The following is a 15,794-nucleotide window of genomic DNA, read 5'->3' on the forward strand; positions in this document are numbered from 1 at the left end:
CATCTAGCTCCCCTGCCAGACATGTTACATTCTTCTGCTAGTGTAAACATTGCTTTAAGTCTCCTAAACAAACATATTTATAAAATACATTCCTAGAACTGCTGTATCAGAGGTATATGTATTTACCACTGATACATTACTATGTTTCTTAGAAGCCATTTTACCAATTTTTACCTCTACCAACTTTTGTGCTATAATGACCTTTCTGTACAACTTAATATTTTCAACTTTGAAATTAGTACTTCCAATTCTGAACATACATTAGATTTTAGGCAACTGGTTAGAGAATTAACACCCAATAATTAAAGACTTAGATAATACTGATTATAATAAACAAAAAGCCTAGTTTATATAGGCAGGCATTTGAAAGCCTAATAGGTAAAATTTCACCTGTTAGGCTAATGACACCTTTCAATAAGACATCATTAATAAAACTTTTTGGGTTTTGCTTGAGGTCGTCCCATTTTTTTTTTCCATCTCTCTTTTCAACTTGCTTGCATTATATCTCTCAGCCACTAAAACAAGCTCCTCTGGGATATTCTGATTTGCTCTTCCCTGGATATGAATCAGTTCAACGGCAATCCTCCAATCATTTCCCATGATGAGGGTGATTGACACCCCTGTTCTCCCTGCTCTTCCAGTGTGTCCTACTCTGTGTACATATTCTTCAATATTCCTCGTAAAGTCATAATTATAGATGAGTGATATTGTGGATATCCAATCCATGTGATGCTAAATCAGTAGCAATTAATATCCTCACTTTACCTGTTTTAAAGTTCTTTAATGCTTTCTCCTGATCACTTTGTTCTCTGTTGCCATGCAACATGTGTTGGAGGACCAGCAACAACTTTTCTACTAATGCTATGACTTTGTCCTTAGGTGACATATTTTCCAAGAATTTTTGTGTATGCATTCGTTTCTCTATTCAGTGGTAATGATTATATTTTGTTTTACTGGATTACAGCCACTAGATTCAAGATTCCACATACACAAGCATTGGTTCCTTCAAGTATGACTGTGCAAGCCTACGGACACCATAGGGCCAGGTTGCACTTGTCATAATAGCTTGTCTATCTGGTTGAACATCTAATAAAATCTTCATTATCTGGGGTTCAAATCCCATATGCAACATTCTATCAGCTTCGTCTAACACCAAGTAGGTTACACTCTTGAGTCTGATGAAGTTATTCATTTGTAGATCATTTAACCCTACAGGGGTTGTGATTACGATGTCAACCCCTTTTGAAACATCTTGTATTTGTGCATCTCTGTCTCCACCACCATGCATACAAACACTTCTAAGATTTTTGTATGAATACTTAGAACATTCAGCCTGCACCTGCAGAGCCAGCTCCCGAGTGGGTGTAAGGACTCACATGCTGGGGTCATTCCTTTTCTCCCTGCCAACTGGTTGACAATCTAGATGAATAAATCCAGGCATTAAATATGACAAAGTCTTCCCAGTTCCTGTTTGGGCTACTCCTATGACATCTATTCCTTGTAGAACTACCGGCCAAGTTTGCGACTGAATTGGTGTCGGCCTTTTAAACCCTGCCTTTTCAATATTTTTCATCGTTTCAGGAAACGATGAAAAGGCACCTTCAAAGGAACAGGTAGGATTCGGTACAGGACGTTTTTCACCTTTCAAGTCGTCACACATTACATTAAAATTTTCCTTCCTCCAGGTGTCTATCTCTTGTGTCGTCAATCTTGTTTTTTCTGATTCTACATAAACGTTTTTCTTAATCGGAAGTAAATCAATTTTGCGACTTAAATTGTAATTTTCTTGTTTTTTAACAAAGTCATCTATACTGCTTTTGCTCTTGTATGCATCGTCTTGCTGCCAAAAATTACTTCTGAGTTAGGCGTTCCTTTTATTAACTATATTTTAGTGTTTGTTGCACTTTGTATCTCTTTTATTTTTGACCCACCACGACCGATCACCGCACTGACCAACTCACTCTTTGAGCCGGAAGAGAAGAGAAAGGCGATTCCCTACCGACCACAACGTGGCATCCGGAGGGCTCGCTCCAGGAACCTCCTCTGCCGCCCCTATTACCTCTCTGACCTCTTCGCCCTGGTTCCTCCGATGCTCTCCTCCGCGGAGCTCGAGGCACAGTCGACCCTCGTGGAGCAGCAAGGACCCAGGCGGAGGCGTTAGGTCCTATGCTTGCGTACACATCCTTAAAAAGATCCGGTGCTTCCGACGTCGCTCACGTCCGATTGCGGTGTCAGAGAACCACTGTCATCCCCAGAAATATTTAGAACAGTTTGTCATATGCCGAGCATTGATCACTAAAGCTAAGAAAGCCAGTAAGGTATTGACGTAACAATACAAATAACAGCATGAAGCAGTGGAGAGAAGACAAACAGGTGTAGTTTTTTTCCTCTCCTGCCCCAAGAAAGCCCTCATACTGGGGAAAGAAAAAAAAAAATGAGAAAGTACCATGACCCCCAGAAAGCCAACATGCTGAGAGAAAGAAAGAAAGAAAGAAAGAAAGAAAGAAAGAAAGAAAGAAAGAAAGAAAGAAAGGAAGGAAGGAAGGAAGGAAGGAAGGAAGGAAGGAAAGAAGGAAGGGAGGGAGGGAGAAAGAAAGGGAAAGAAGGCACCATAACCCCAAAGAGCAATGTGGGCCAGCAGCCCTAGCTGCAATAAGATTCTGCAGTCCTCAATGGCTTTAAGTATGGCCTAGACAGATATTCCTGTATTCTAGCAGGGCAGATGGACCCCAAAAGTCCAGCTAGGCCCAATAGGGCAGTGGCAGCCCCAAATCCCAGGCCCACATAGTTGTACAGTGAACAGTGGGGTCAGGGCAGCTGGGGTAGATAACCCCATAGGACTTTGGATTTAAGGAGGACCACTCCATTAGAATTGGAGGCTTCCCCACTGCCTGCCCTTCCCTGACCGCTTGAACTGTGTTCTGATTCGGGGAACAGTAGGTATTCCCACTGCTGATAGAGGCCAGCTGGACAGAACAGCTGGAACATGAACTCCTGACCCACATGGCTATTGGAGTTTTAGGCATAGAACATCAGCTGAGAAGTCATGAATTGCAGTAGGATACTCTTATACGGCTCCCAGACTAATAAATCTTAGCTATGGTGCAATCTACATCCTGACACCATCCTGGGCTCTAGCCCCCACCACCATTGCTGGAAGCCAGGTGGTCACACGACACAGCCACCAGTGTCCGCCCTACCCCCATCCTAATGGGATTCCTGCTCCTACTTCCCTGCCTGTCCCCTGGCAAAGTTTTAAAAGGACCTGTTCCTGAACACATGGCTCTCTCTCTTTCTCTCTGTCTCCTGATCTCTCTTCCTCTCTCTCTCTTCCTCTCTCCTTCTCTGTCTTTCTCCTTCTTCACCCCTTCCCTCCAGTCTGTTAGGTTTCCCCCAATAAACTCTTTCCCTTACTCAGGTGTTTGGTGTGTTTTTTGGCAGCTTACAGAAAGGCCAACTAGACAAAAATTCAACAAAGAAAAAAGAGCTAATGTATACTATGGACAAAATGGACCTAAAAGATATCTACAGAACATTTTATCCCATAGCTGTAGAATACATATTATTTTCATCACTGAGTGAAACATTCTCTAGGATAGACCATATGCTAGGCCATAAAACAAGTCTCAACAATTTTTTAAGAATTGAAATCATATCATGTATCTTTTCTGGAAAGAAGCTGGAAATTAGTAACAAAATAAACTCTAGAAAGTATAAAAACTCATGGAGACTGAAAAACATACACCTGAATGAACAGTGGTATAGGATAAATCATATCAAAAGGCTCCTTGAAATGAATGAAAATGAAAACACAACATATCCAAACTTTGACATACAGCAAAAGCAGTGTTAAGAGGAAAGTTTATAGTAATAAGTACCTATATTAGAACAAAACAAAACAAAATTGGACATTTGGATTGATTCCATATTTTTGCTATTGTGAGTTGAGCCACTATAAACATGGGGTAAGATAACTCTTTCATATTCTGATTTCCTTTCCTTTGGGTAAAGTATGTCACTGTAAAAATTAAAAGAAAAACGAGAAAGGAAGGAAGATGGAGGGAGGGAAACAGTGAGGAAAGGAAGGAGTGCAATGTGGGAAGTAAAATTATGTTATTAAAATTGTGTATATGAAATGTAATATTTTCCCTTTATATAAATTTTTTTTTAAATTGGAAAGAATGTCAAACAAATGACCTAACAATGATATAGAGAAACAAGAACAAATCAAATCCCCCAAATTGGTAGAAGGAATTAAATAATAAAAATTAAAGCAGAAATAAACAAATAAAATTTTAAAAACTGTACAAAAGATCACTGAATTGAAGTTAGTCTTTTTTTTTGAAAAATTAAACAGCATTGATATATCATTGGCCCATCTAACTCGAAAGAGGTAGAAAATCCAAATTAATAAAATCAGAGATGAAACAAGAGATGTTACAACTGATACCACAGAAATATAGAGAATCATTAGAAATTATTACAAACAGCTATATGCCAACAAATTGGAAAATCTAGAAGTAATAGATAGACTTCCAGACACATATAATTTACCAAAATTGAGGCACAAAGACATAGAAAACCTTCACAGACCAATAACCAAGACTGAGACAGAATCAGTAAAGAAAAGCCTCCAAACAAATACAAGCTCAGGACCAGATGGCTTTACTATTGAATTACACCAAACTTCTTAGGAAGAACTAATCCCAATTCTTCTTAGCCTATTCAAAACAATTGAAAGGGAGGGAACACTTCCAAACTCATCCCATGAGGCCAGTATTACCATAATTCCCAAAGAAGTGAACTATAAACAAAAAAGGAGAACTATAGACCTATATGCCTGATGAACCTACATATGAAAAATTCTCAACCAAATACTGACAAAATCCAACAAAACATTAAAATGTTCATCCATCAAACCAAGTGGGGGAGCCAGCGCTGTGGTGCAGCAGGTTAAAGCCCCAGCCTGAAGGAGCAGCATCCTATATGCATGCAGGTTGTAGTCCTGGCTGCTCCACTTCCAATCCAGCCCTCTGCTATGGCCTGGGAAAGCAGTAGAATATGGTCCAAGTCCTGAGCCCCTGTACCCACGTGGGAGACCTGGAAGAAGCTCCTGGCTCCTGGTTTCAGATCTGTGCAGCTCTGGCCGTTGCACCCATTTCGGGAGTGAACCAGCGGATGGAAGACCTCTCTCTCTGTCTCTACCTCTCTCTGTAACTTTGTCTTTCAAATAAATAAAATAAATCTTAAAAAAAAAAAACAACAATTAGGCCTTATTCCAGGGATTCTGGGAAGGTTGGAAGGTTCAACATACACAAACCAATAAATGTGATGCATCATATAAACAGATGAAGTATAAAAACCATATGATTATCTCAGTGTATCCAGAGAAAGCATTTGATAAAATACAACATCCTTTCATAATCACAATAATTTTTTTAACTGAGAAGGAACATACAATAACTCAATTAAGGCAATATACAACAAACCTACATTCAGAATCATATTGAACAGAGAAAACCTGGAGTTCTCTCTTCTAAGATCTGGAACCAGACAAAGATGTCAACTCTCACCATTAGTATTCAATATAGTTCGGGAAGTTTTAGCCACAGCCATTAAGCAAGAAGAAGAAATCAAAGAGATTCAAATTGTAAAGGAGAAAGTCAAATTACCCTGCTTGCAGATGACAAGACCCTTTATATATGAAAACCAAAAAGATTTCACTGAGACTATTAGAACCTATAAAAGTTGTAGAAATATAAAATCAATATACAAAAATTAATAGCATTCTTATACACCAGCAATGCTTTAGCTGAGAAAGAATGTGCAAAATCAATTATATTTCCAATGGATACAAAAATTTAAATGCCCTGAGAAAAATTTAACCATGGATGTCAAAGATCTGTACAAATAAAATAACAAAACATTAATGAAAGAAATAAAAAAGACACAAAAATGGAAGTATCTTCCATGTTCATAATTCAGCATACATATCATCAAAATGTCCATGCTACCAAGAGCAATTTACAGATTCAATGTGATAACAATCAAAAGTCCAAGGACATGCTTCATAGAACTAGGAAAAAAATCCTAAAATTCATATGGAAAAGATCCCAAAAAATCCCAAAAAGACAAAAGACCTCAAATAGCCAAAGCAACTTTAAAAACGAAGGACAAACTAGGAGGAATACCAGGTTTCAAGGCATACTATAGACCTGCTATAATCAAAACAGCCTGATACTGGCACAAAAATAGACATGTAGACAAATGAAACAGAATAGAAATCCCATAAATTAATTCACACATCCATAACACACACAAATGAGCTGGAATCATTCCCTGGAGAAATGACAGTCTCCTCAACAAATGGTGCTGGGGAAATTGTAGAAGTCTGAAACATGATCCCTAACTCAATCCTATACAAAAATAAATTCACAAGGGATCAAGACTCTAGACTTGAGTCCTGAAATTGCCAAATTACTACAGGAAAATACATGCAAACACTGTAAGACAGTGATCTAGTAAGTCTTCTTATATTACATCCCAGAATCACAGGCATTAAAAGCAAAAATAGACAAATAGTCCTATGCATCCAATAAAGAATTAATATTGAGGGCCAGCGCCGTGGCTCAACAGGCTAATCCTCCGCCTAGCGGCGCCGGCACACCAGGTTCTAGTCCTGGTCAGGGCACCAGATTCTGTCCCGGTTGCCCCTCTTCCAGGCCAGCTCTCTGCTATGGCCCGGGAGTGCAGTGGGTAATGGCCCAAGTGCTTGGGCCCTGCACCCCATGGGAGACCAGGAGAAGCACCTGGCTCCTGCCTTGGGATCAGCACGGTGCGCCGGCTGCAGCGCACTGGCCGCAGCGGCCATTGGAGGGTGAACCAATGGCAAAAAGGAAGACCTTTCTCTCTGTCTCTTTCACTATCCACTCTGCCTGTCAAAAATAAAAAAATAAATAAATAAAAATTTTTAAAAAAAGAATTAATATTGAAAATATATAGGGAGGGAGCTGGCACTGTGGTGCAGTGGATTAACACTCTGGCCTGAAGCATCAGCATCTCATATGGGCGCCAGTTCAAGACCTGGCTGCTCAGTTCTGATCCAGCTCTCTGCTATGGCCTGGGAAAGCGGTAGAAGATGGCCCAAGTCCTTGGGCCTCTAAACCCACATGGGAGACCCGGAAGAAGCTCCTGGCTCCTGGCTTCAGATGGGCCCAGCTCTGGCCATTGCGGCCAATTGGGGAGTGAACCATCGGATGGAAGCTCTCTCTCTCTCTCTGCCTCTCCTTCTCTCTGTGTAACTGCAGCCTAAGATGTGTTGGTTATCTATTTTCTCCTATAATAATATTTTCTCCTATAAATAGATATTTCTCCTAAAATATAATAGGTTATCTATTTTCTCCTATATAGGAGAACAAATGTTCTCCTCCTGGAACAATAACTGTTCATAACATTCTTTCTTTTTTTAAAAGATTTATTTATTTATTTGAAAGTCAGAGTTACACAGAAAGAGAAGGAGAGACAGAGAGAGAGGGGGGGGGGGTCTTTTTTTTTTAAAAAAAGATTTATTTTATTTATTTGAAAGACAGAGTTACAGAGAAAGTTAGAGACAAAGAGAGAAGTCTTCCATCCACTGGTTCACTCCCCAGATGGCCGCAACAGCCAGAGCTGCATCGATCCGAAGCCAGGAGCCAGGAGCTTTTTCTGGTTCTCCCACATGGGTACAGGGGCCCAAGGACTTAGACCATCTTTTACTGCTATCCCAGGCCATACCAGAGAACTGGATCAGAAGAGGAACAGCCAGGCCTCGAACTGGCGCCCATATGGGATGCCGCAGGGCAGGCGGCAGCTTTACCCACTATGCCGCAGCACTGGCCCCCACAACATTCTTGATAATTCTTGATTGAATGCAAGTTAACCACATGGAACCTCAACACAGCTTTGAAATACCAACATATTCACTTCCTCATCTCCCCAGGAAATTTATTTTAAAAACTCAGCACCCCTCAAATCTCTAGTATTTACTACCACCCCATCTTCCTCTTCACTTTCAGAAGATATAGCAATTGTGCTTCACAAAGGAAAATAGTAAGCTCTCATATGGCAACGCCATTGTCTTTTTTCCACCGTTCTTATTCCCCAACTCTTTCTCCTTCTTTTCTGTTTGTGACAGATTTTGCTCTTATCAAAGTCATTCCAATCCATCCACTTCATGTTTTGAGTTTAATTTATTTTATCTTCAACTCTTCCTTCTGGCTCTTGCCCTAAATCATGTATAAATATTCAAAACTTGCTTACTAAAATTAAAAAAAAAACTTTCCTCCACTCCAATTGGTCTTCAATATGCTGCCAAGTCTCTCTTCCTTTTTGTTAAACTTTTTGAAAAAGTTGTGTAGTTCTCTTAAAATTTCCTGTATTGTCTCTGATTGAAACAAGAACAGCAGTCTCCTCCTAGGTTTCTTTTCAAAGATTACTGAGTCTAATAGAGTAGGACAAAATCACCTAATGTCTGTTGTCTAAAGAGATCTCAGCTGCACCCAGTTCCTTACTCCCCATTGTCACTACTTTGGTCCAAACTGCTTTGATCTCTTTAATGATGTTTTGCAACAGCCTCTCTAATTTATCTGCTTTTTCCTCTCTCACTGTCAATTTTCTTCCTGCAGACAGAGAAGTATCACTTAAATGGCTACTTATTACTTAACTTACTTAAACAATAAAATCAACCTACTTACAAATACTGACCACAGTGCTTGAAACACTCTACCTGCCTCAGCTCCATTGTTCCTGTAGCTAGTCATTTTAATACTTCAGTCTTTAATACAGTCTTTAGTACAGTCTTTTTTTTTAAATATTTTATTTATTTTATTTGAGAGGCAGAGTTACAAACAGTGAGAGAGACAGAGAAAAAGGTTTTCCATCCGTTGGTTCACTTGCCAAATGGCTGCAACAGCTGGAGCTGCACCAATCTGAAAAGCCAGGTGTCAGGCACTTCTTCCAGGTCTCCCACGTGGGTGCAGGGGCCCAAGGACTTGGACCATCTTCCACTGCTTTCCCAGACCATAGCAGAGGGCTGGATTGGAAGTGGAGCAGCCAGGACTTGAACCGGCGCCCATATGGAATGCAGGCACTGCAAGCGAAGGATTAAACTACTGTGCCACAGCACTGGCCCCTTCAACTACAGGCTTAGTTCATCTTCTCTGAACCACTGAATTGGGATAAAATTCTCTTCCTTCTCACTCTTCTGTTGATATCTCCCATGGCCTCATTTATTTCTCTCATTATGACATACATCACTCAATATTTTACTTGTCTCTTTTCATGTGTGTAACAGATAAATAACCACGTTACTCTCTGCCAAGAAATCAGTAGCCCCTACAACTTCACCCCTAAATTCAAAAGCAACAGCCTATTAGAGTATGTCTTTTTCAATTCCCTATAACATCTCCCAAATGTGTGAGATGGCCTGTCAGAGAGGTAAGTATTTGAATCAAGGTCAGCCGTATTCTTTCTCCAGATATTTTGGAACTGTAAGTAAGAAAGAGATGCCCCATATGTTGGAGTGCCCAAGGTGAAATAAGTGAAATGAGAGAAATATTAGATGTCATTTTCCTGGGGGTGGACATTTGGTGCTGTGGTTAAGATGCCCCTTGGTATACCCACATCCCGTAACAGTGCCCACTTCAATTCCTGGCTACTCTGCTTCTGATCTATTTTCCTGCTAATGTGCCCTGGGAAATGGTATGGTTGGCTTAAGTACTTGAGTCCCTGCCATCTATGTGGTAGACTTAGGGTGAGTGATGTTCCAGGCTCCTGACTTTGGCCCAGCCCACTCCCAGGTGCTGAAATCTAGAGAATGAGACAGCAGACAGAAGATCTCTCTCTCTCTCTTTCTCTCTCTCTTTTCAATCTCTATGAATTTCAAACAAGATGAGAATAAATAAATGCATTTTTTTAAAAAAGGAAGTAATTTTTCTGTCTGCTGCATTTTGAATTGTTGTGTCTTCTAAGCTTTGTGTGTTGAAATCCAACACTCAAAGTGCTGGTATTTGATTGAAGGTGCGGCTTAGATAGATGATTATGTCATGAGCATAGAGTCCTAAGAAATGGAATTAAGGCCGGCGCCGCGGCTCACTAGGCTAATCCTCCGCCTTGCGGCGCCGGCACACCGGGTTCTAGTCCCGGTCGGGGCACCGATCCTGTCCCGGTTGCCCCTCTTCCAGGCCAGCTCTCTGCTGTGGCCAGGGAGTGCAGTGGAGGATGGCCCAAGTGCTTGGGCCCTGCACCCCATGGGAGACCAGGAGAAGCACCTGGCTCCTGCCATCGGATCAGCGCGGTGCGCTGGCTGCAGCGCGCCTACCGCGGCAGCCATTGGAGGGTGAACCAGCCTCAAAGGAAGACCTTTCTCTCTGTCTCTCACTGTCCACTCTGCCTGTCAAAAAAAGTAAAAAAAAAAAAAAGAAAAGAAAAGAAAGAAAAAGAAATGGAATTAGTGCCCTTTTATAAAAGAGGCTTTAGGTATCTTGCTTACATCTTTATTCATGTGAAGAATTGTGGAAAACACCATGAAGAATGGGTTCTCATCAGGTACCAAATATGCTCGCGTCTTGATCCTGGATTTTCCAGCCTCCAGAACTGTGGACAATAAATTTCTGGATTTTTGCAGATTGCTCAGTTTAAAGTATTTTGTTTTAGCAGCCTTACTAGATTAAGATGCTATCTGTTAGAGTCAAAACCCTTAGCAATCATGTCTTTTAATACTCAACTTTCTTTCTCTCTGCAAAGAATGTCCTTTAGATTTGCAAATACTTTGCCATTTTCTTCTTATGAAGTTGGTTACTTCTGCATAATTGTTGCAAAGAATGTGGGCTGGCAGTAATGAAACACAATTTGTATATGCCATTTGAATCAATGCAAGGTTCAACTGTTTTAATGGCAAAAAAAAAAGAGGGGAGAATTATGCCTTTCATATAACTTAGATCTAATAAGGAAACAAAAACAAGAGCAGAGCCTAAATAAAATTTCATACCTAAAAAAATAAATAAACAAAACATTTAGCAGTTTCAAGGGGAGAGTAATTTTCTGTTAGTGAAGTAAAGAGCCATGAAAAGAAATAATGAATAATATCATATGTTGAATCTTCCCTAACAGTTCATTAGTACCTAGAATGAAATTTCCAAAGGCTGAGTAAAATTACTCAGTAAGTTGCATTAACATTGCTTGGAGAACCTGAAGTTATTTGAAAAAATTAGTTAACCTGTTCAAGTCCATAGCAAAGCTCTTTGATTCTTTTTTTTTTTTTTTAACAACTAAGTGGTATTATACTAACCTATCCTGAGATGTACAGGTCCATATTTCTTCAGTGGGTATTATTGAAATATACTCAATTTATAACAAAAAAGTACAACTTTATGTTAAAAAAAGAAAAAGAAATAAAAATCCTTTTTGATTACTCAAATATGACCACCAGATGGGTGAGATGTCTTTAAACCAAAATCTGACATCTTAGTGCTTGTAACTGATGTTTCTTAAATGTAAAATAAATTCATGAATGCACTTTAAAAGCATCTTTGCAATGTTCACACAGGCTGTCTCCATTACAGTATTATTTCTGAATTTTTCATTTGCTGCCATGGGCTATTCACCCTTTCTCCATTCATTTGTTATTCCCAGATAGCTTATTTCAGTAAACATAAGTGGTTGCATATAAAAAATACTTTTTTACATAGTCATAAATGTCTAGTCTGTTAAACTTTCCTGAAAAGTTCAGAATAAATGGAAACATAAAATGTTTCCTTAGGAATGGCATTGAAGACATAGCAAGTTTTTTAGGTGGTAGATAGTCCAGGCTTTCGTGTCTCAATGTTAATATGTTAAATCATTTACAAGAGTAATCTCTGAATCCACCTAGTTTATGACCAAATCGATCTTTGAAATTCTTACCTTGGGAGACAGACACTTAGTAATCAGTTAAGACACCACTAAGATGCCCATATTTCACATGAGATTACCTGGATTAAATTCCCAGCTCTGGTTCCTCATTCCAGCTTTCTACTAATGCATAAACTGAGAGGTAGTGGTGATGGTTTAAGTAATTCTGCTCCTGGATTGAGTTACCAACTTCTGGCTCAACTGTAGCTCCAACTCAGCCCCAGCTGCTATGAGCATTGGAGGAATGAACCAGTACAAGGGAACTGTCTCTCTCTCTCTCTCTCTCCCTCTTTTTTCTCTCTCACTCCCTCTTAAATTAATAAGCAAATTATCTTCTTTACAAGTTATTCTCTAAACATAGGCAGGACAACTACCCAGTCAAATCATGTGCTTTGGAAGATAAGAAAGATATTCAGGGTCCTGAAATGTACTGGATAATACCAGTGTCTTCATCACCATATGCTCTTTTCCTTTCCAGGGTGCTCCATTTCCTGATACCTTTCTCATTTGTCTTTTATTCCATGATTATCATTTTAATAACAGCCCATAGCAATATTTTAAACTTTTTTTTTCTAGCACTGTAGTCTATTTTCCCGATTTATCTGGGGCAAAAGGACATCTTTGATTGGGTCCAGTGGTTCTTTTTTTTCTATACCTATACATGCATAGGCATCAGCAATGAGAACAGATCAGAGTGATTCTGTTTTGAATTCATTAACTCCCATCTGTACTGGGAATTTTATAAGGATTATTGCTAGGTCCTCTGCCCCTCTAATTCTGTAACTTCTTATCAAGTGATCTCATCTCTGTTTAACACTTCAGCCACCACCCAAAAATAAATAGTTTTTACTTTTAAAGCTCCTGCTCAATCTTTTCCTTCATATTGACCTGCTTAAGACACTATTTTGGCCAGCACCATGGCTCAATAGGCTAATCCCCCGCCTGCGGCGCCGGCACACCAGGTTCTAGTCCCGGTCAGGGCACCGGATTCTGTCCCGGTTACCCTCCTCCAGGCCAGCTCTCTGCTGTGGCCAGGGAGTGCAGTGGAGGCTGGCCCAAGTGCTTGGGCCCTGCACCCCATGGGAGACCAGGAGAAGTACCTGGCTCCTGCCTTGGGAACAGCGCAGTGCGCCGGCCGCGGTGGCCATTGGAGGGTGAACCAATGGCAAAAGGAAGACCTTTCTCTCTGTCTCTCTCTCTCTCTGTCCACTCTGCCTGTCCAAAAAAAAAAAAAAAAAAAGACAAGACACTATTTCAAGGTACTTCCACAGTATCATGTGTGAAATTCAACTCATCATTATCTCTCCCAATCAATAAAGTGCATCTCTTTTTTCATATTGCAAAGATAATTATTTAGTTATAATAATCACAGATTCTGGAGTCATCATCATTTATTTGAAAGACTGTGTGTGTGTGTGTGTGACAACATGTGTAAATACTCAGCCTCTACTCCAGCACCTTCTAAACTCTTCATTTTACTACATAAAGAGCAATAATTTCAAAATGCAAATCTTATTCAAGTTATTTGCCTATATTTAATAACTTTCTGTTGTTTTTAGGAGAAAGATGAAAACCCTTCTATGATCGCTAGCACTTTGTGTTGTCTGAACTTTATTGTCCAGCATCATCTAGAACGTTTTCCTACTTTTTCTCATTGAACAACACCTGTACTTGTCTGACAGGAATTCCTTGAACTGTTGCTTTATATATATTCTGTCTGTTCTCACTAGAGTGCCTTGTCCTCCCCTCTTCACCCAAATAACTATTGCTTACTTTTAGTTCAAGTGTCTGTTCCAAGATCCGTCCCTGACCATCTCACCTGAATCTAATTCACCATCAGAAGCTTTCATGGCACTAGATAACTCTATCACACTTAACACTCTTACAAATTGATTTTTATCTGTCTGTCTCACAACTGGCCTGTAAGCTACAAGGCAGAAGGATATATGTCTTTTTACACAATATAGATTCATCCTTAGTACCTTCATAGTATTTAATTAAAATGTCTTCAAGTTATGTGTATGTGTACGCACACACGTGTGTGTACAAATGTAGGGTAGGAAAGAAGCTATTGAAGCTAAAGACATAGATGGAATAAGACCACATCTTTATGACTTTGTAAAAAGATCTATTTATTTATTTGAAAGGCAGAGTTAGAGGAGAAGGAGGTAGAGACAGAGAGATCTTCCATCTGCTGATTCACTTCCCAAGTGGTCACAATGGCCATTGGCTGGTCCAGATAAAAGCCAGGTGTCAGGAGCTTCTTCCAGTTCTCCCATATGGGTAGCAAGGGCCCACACAATTGGGCCATCCTCTGCTGCTTTCCCAGGCACATTAGCAGGAAGCTGTATCAGAAGTGGAGCAGCCAAGACTCAAACTGGTGCCCATAGGGTATGTAAGCATTGCAAGTGGCAGCTTAACCTGTTGTGACACAATGTCAGCCCCATATTTATGTTTTTTTTTAAATATTTATTTAAAAGATAGAGTGACAGAGAGAGAGAGAGATACACACACATACAGATTTTCCATTCAATGGTTTACTATTCAATTGGCGACAACAGGCAGTTCTGGGCCAGTAGCCTTGAACCCCACTCTGTTCTCCCATGTGGGTTCCAGAGGTCCAGTCACTTGGGTCATCTTCCTTTGCATTCCCAGATGCATTAGCAGAAAGCAGGATTGGAAACAGAGTAGTTAGTACTAGAAATGGTACTCTAATACTGCATGTGATCATAGCAAGTGGCAGTCTAGCCCCCTATGCCACAATGCCAGCCCCCCATCTTTTTATGCTTTGAAATCATCATCCACTAATATTTGTTGAATTCTTGACCTTTGCCCATCATTAGTCTATGATTTTACATGCATTAATATGTTATCTCATTGAAAATTGAATCTCCAATCACAGTGAGGTAAATTCAAATTCAAGCTTGCTGAATTCATAAGCCTGAGGCCATGTTGTCTCCCAATCCCATTGATTTAGCTTCACATGACCTTCTCTAGGGATTTGTTTCTGATTTTGCTCGTGAGAATTAGTGGACATTTATTTTTGCTAGCACTTTTGCACATCATTTATTTCTCACTTTTTATAATTATTTTTTCTGTCTTACTTTCCTTCTTGAAATAGTTACCAAGGCTTGTTCTTGTCTATATTTCCTAACAGTGCCTGTAATGGTGATTTAGATGTGGCAAATGGTGAAGAATAGTAAAATTTCATAGTGTCATGCTTATTAAATTGGGTTGACTATGAAAAAAGAATGACACTTTTAAAAACCCACATTCCTGGACATAATTGCCAGAACATTTCTATTCAGTCTAAATGAGGTATGATTCAAGAACCATTCGTTTGTAAAATTCTTCAGGCGATTCTAAGCATCGCAAGTTTGAGGGACTCATTGGAATTTAAGGCTGAACTTGACCATCTCTAGGAGTTGCAGTTTGTAACATGAGGCTCCATGTCAATGTGTTTCTGGGTCATGAATCAGATTACTTCCATGAAATTCCGTAAAGACTGGAAATTGAAACACAGGGGCACTTGAGACTACTCTGTTCCAGAGTCTTGGACCTTTGCTTCCCACTGGTATCTGTGATAACTGTAAACTAAGGAGGCTTACCTCAAATCAGAGGAAAAAATGTAACCCACTTCCCAAATTTGAAATTATTCTAGAAATAATATCTAAGGTGGATCCTTTGTTTAAACAATGTTCACTTAATAACAAAAGCACTTGTAATTTTAAGCCTAAGTAATATTCTGTAGTATCTGGCTCAACTGTCAGAATTTTTTATCAATGTGAGCCTCTTAGTAAGACCCAGTCTTAGGGCCTTAGTAAGGCCCATGATGCTATGAAAATGTCAAATTACTCTCTTAAAGT

At 39.7% G+C, this 15,794-nt stretch overlaps 1 pseudogene; it reads right to left on the reverse strand.

Moving 5' to 3' along the window:
• Positions 1-425: 425 nt before the first annotated feature.
• The window catches only part of LOC133763416 (probable ATP-dependent RNA helicase DDX43), a 65,317-nt pseudogene continuing 49,948 nt past the window's right edge, over positions 426-15,794 (reverse strand).

This window comes from Lepus europaeus, chromosome 1, assembly GCF_033115175.1.
Source record: "Lepus europaeus isolate LE1 chromosome 1, mLepTim1.pri, whole genome shotgun sequence".
In the NCBI taxonomy this organism is placed as follows: Eukaryota; Metazoa; Chordata; class Mammalia; order Lagomorpha; family Leporidae; genus Lepus; species Lepus europaeus.